Source organism: Cimex lectularius, unplaced genomic scaffold (genome assembly GCF_000648675.2).
Source record: "Cimex lectularius strain Harlan isolate CLEC.00 unplaced genomic scaffold, Clec_2.1 scaffold43, whole genome shotgun sequence".
Taxonomy (NCBI): Eukaryota; Metazoa; Arthropoda; class Insecta; order Hemiptera; family Cimicidae; genus Cimex; species Cimex lectularius.
This window is the reverse complement of record NW_019392661.1, coordinates 2,165,201-2,169,568: the sequence shown is the minus strand read 5'-3', so window position 1 is coordinate 2,169,568 and position 4,368 is coordinate 2,165,201.

Genomic DNA, 4,368 nt, shown 5'->3' with positions numbered 1-4,368 from the left:
AACGACAACGTTTAGCTGTTCATCTTTCTTTATGAATGTAAATATTTCTGCCCTTATCGGTACTATGTTTGCTAATACGCAAGCTGCCTCATACGGCATACTGCGTCAACTTTTAACCATAATAATTGCAATTATTCTTTGGACCTTTTCAAACTTCAGCTGGATGGATGCTCCATACACAATTCTTTGTGGGTGAGAGGTTATAGGAATCGTCACTTCCGAGATAGGTGGATATGCCCAACTTGGCCCGATCTGTTAGCCTCCTCTGTCTTCCGATTAACTTCACCTGACTACTTTCTGGAGGGCCATTTAAAAACTAGTGTCTCCGCCAACCCACCAACCTCAGTTGAAGAACTGCGGCAAAGAATAGAAAATGCTTGTCAACCCATCACCCCTGACAATTGCTCTGAGCACCGGTAAAGAGTGCTTAAAAAGAAGGACTCTTTAACTTTTGCACCTTTATGCAAGTAAGGCCGTTCGAACATGAAATGTGATTAAATAGCAAATCAAATTACTTTTTTTCTTCAATTTTTTTGCCATAACTTTTTCATTTTGTGACCAATTTAAAATCCGATTGCACCGTTTTCAGCGTAACAAATTCCTTTAAAATGAAGAGTCATGATGTATAGGTTTGCATTTGAAATTACGAAGTTGAACTGGGCCTGAGCAACCCAGTATAATTTTTCTCAAAAATGGTAAAAATTTAAAACTAAAAAATAATCATATTCAATAGTCAACATGTTAAAAAATAGTCTAAAAAATATTAAACAAGCATTTTTTGTATTGGTCAAGGTAAATTCTGCCGGGCCAACTAAGGAAACCCTGTAGGCAGCGCCGGAGACAAATGTCAGGTGAAACCAACGCTGGCACACTATATAAAGAAATAAGGTGCGATTAAATTTGAAGATCATCGTCGTTTAAGAAAAAGTGCAGGGTTATCAGATTAGGAATGAATAGACAGGAATTTGGCAGTAGGACTGAATTGTATCAAGAGCTTGGTGTGGAACTTTTATAGAGATTGAAACAGATCGTTGGAACTTAAAAGGTACATGGAACCAACGAAGTTATGTTGGCGACGTAGTAGACTTTGACATTTTAGCTGAGGACTTATGATTATTGATTGGATAAAGGATGGTTAGGCAGAACCCAGAGTTCTGCTTCATATGTCCAAAGTTATTGAAATTTTGTCTTTTATCGAGTTAGCTGAATTTTGAAAAAAGGTCACCATGTAGATATATCTAGCTATCTATACATCTGTCTACCTGCCTGCCTGTCTTTCTGTCTGTCTGTCTGTCTGTCTGTCTGTCTCTCTCTCTCTCTCTCTCTCTCTCTCTCACTCTCTCTCTCTCCCAACTTCATTCTCAAGTTTGTTTTGTTGTCAATAGTTCAATACAAATTACAACAAATATTTTCTTGAGTCCACTTTTTTCTGAACCTTTAGGCTACCTGGAGGAGCAGACTCTTCCATATTTTACAATGTTAAATTAAATAAGGTTTTGATTGAGATTAAAAAGTCAGCGTCATAAGCGGGATTCGAACCCACGAACCCATGACCTTCGGCTAAATACACCGCTTCTCTACTATTTGAGTTATCGATCCACTCGGACACCAACTTCCCATCTCAACCCCACCTTTTGATTTTTTCCTCCTTTTTGCCATTTTTCAAATGTCGTGTAACCTGTTGGATTCTCGGTGACAAATGAAATGGCGAAAGTGGTAGAGCAGCGGCGCATTTTGCCGAAGGTCGTGGGTTCGAATCCCGCTTGTGACGCTGACTTTTTTATCTCGACCAAAACCTTAATTAATTGAATAGAATTTATTTGGTCAAGTGGACGATGAAACCTAATAAAATCTATTTTACAATCTTTCAATTAATTAAGGTTTTTAGTTTAGATAAAAAAAGGCAGTGTCACGAGCGGGATTCGAACCCACAATTTTCGGCTAGATACGCCCGTGCTCTACCACTTGAGCTATCGTGACCTCGATCCACTCGGACACTAACTTCTCAGCTCACGATACGTTCGAATCCCGCTCGTGACACTGACTTTTTTATCTCTAAAACTAAAAACCTTAATTAATTGAAGATATTAATTCGTCAAGCGGACCACGAGAACTAGTGCATTTTATTTATTTTTATTTTACAATGTTGAAGGCTAGGAAACTGAGGTCAAGAAGAGATTGCCTTCGATTGCGAGATTGCGATGAAAACTCTCAGCAATTTTTTGCTTGAGAAAATTGAAAAACTTGATGTTCCTGTAGCTCAGCAATGAGGAAGTGTTGAAGGGGTAAAATGTTTCATACAAATGAGGCCCAATTCTGGTAAAGCCGGACAACATTATTTATCATAAATGAATTATCCTTGGGCGGAAGTTTATCATTTGTATAAAGGCATTGGCAACTACACACTAAACTCCTCAAAAATTAATAGGGATATTTGTAATTTATTCTTATTCTAATAATTTTAATTAAATTAACCGATATATCCGTGTTATTTGGATAAAATAAAATAGAAAATACAAACCAAAACCAAACAAATGTTAATCCTCATTTTACTTAAGAATAGTAAACATGAAGATTACTCATTTTGTAAACAAACACCTTTTCTTGCCTTTTCTCGATTTTAATCCAGTTGTATACTCTTTAACGATGGAAAAACATCATCTTGAATCACAACTTCGCAATAGTATTGTGAGAATGAGTCATCGAGGTCACCGCCAAGTGGATATAGCAGAGGCAGTTGGCGTTTCTCAGACCATGGTCTCCCGAGAGACTGGAAGTGCCAAGAGGAGGCCTGGAGTGGATCTCAGCGCATTACGACGCTGAGGGAAGACAGAAAGATTGTCATTACTACAGGGCGGAACCCTTTCTATAGTGCCCACTAGATCCTAAATGTAGTACAACATGTTTTGGCAATGTCTTCATGAACAAATCGTTTGTGGGAAGGTCTCACTCATATCGATCGCCACTTTTAGACGACCTGCAGCAACAACCGAGAAGAGAACTCCAATTGGAATGCTGTTATGTTTATTGATGAGTCGCGTTTTGTCTTTTTAGTTAAAGCAGGCGCCGAAGTGTGTACCAAGAATAGGGGATGCCTTCAATGTCCCAGTTTGTACTCGGTTCATTGCAGTTTGGAGGAGGCTGTGTAATTGTCTGGGCAGGGATTTACATTGGAGTACGAACTGGACTCCATATTTTGAAGTCCGTTATGTCCAAGTATCAAGGAATATATTACTCATACCAGGGATCTCATTGGCAGGGATTATAATTTCTGGATCACAATGCCAGACCTCAAAGAGGCAGAGTTGTTCATCAATGTTTAGAAAACCTGGGAATTTCCTATCTGCCCCTTCCCCCAAACCTCAATCCCATTGAGAACATGTGGGATGCATTGCAGAGCAGGCTTTTCGATGTCCATCCGCAGTCGCTGGACAACCCCCGCAACAACTGAGTGGAGCGTTGGGTCCATGGAGTGAAATTCCTTATGAAATTAGTGACAACTTTATTAACAGTATGCCTAACAAATGCACAGAAGTCTTAGGTAACAGAGGACATTATACACGCTATTCATTTTTTAAAAATATTATTGTATTCAATGAACAAAATTATGGATTTAAAACGTTTTATTTTGTTATTTTTCAAAATCCTTTAATTAAATTTTTCTTCAGTAAAAAACATAATAATTTCTAATACATTTTATTGGAATTTATAATAAAAATCAAATAAAACTGCTAGAGAAAGTAAATACTACATAATTGGCAATATCAAATATTCATTTTTTTGAGCAATTTAGATAATAGGCATGGCCATCGCCCACAAAATGTTGGGATTAATGGTCCGATGAAAAATACAGGGCTTATATTCCATGCTATATAATATTTTACGTTTATACATGTTAACGTACTTTAGTTGCGGACTAATCGATCCAACAAATTAGAAATGCAAGATTTGAAGTCTTGTTGGGCGCTGACACACGGAGCGGTTTTACTATTGTAGGTTGTGACACATGCAGCGGTATGATGTGCGTTTTGGCCGAAGCGGTTTTGTTTTCTCTCAGTTATTAAATATATCCTACAGCAGTGCATATAAGCATTGAACGTCGCAAGGTGTTATTTTGCAGTTTGTATAACAACTGTTTAATAAATATATTGTTCTGTAACTGTATGTAACTTCGTGTATTAGTTACAGCCTTACAGACCATTCCCCCATGTAGTACTCTTTTTTTTTCTTTGATGAACATTCCATGGAACTGGCTACAAAGTGAAATCTCACAGTTATCTACACACTACGTCTCGTTCGGTTTTCTTTTCTCTATGAAGTTTTGAAAAATAGTCTTTAAAAATAAATATTTAAGTTGATTTATATTTA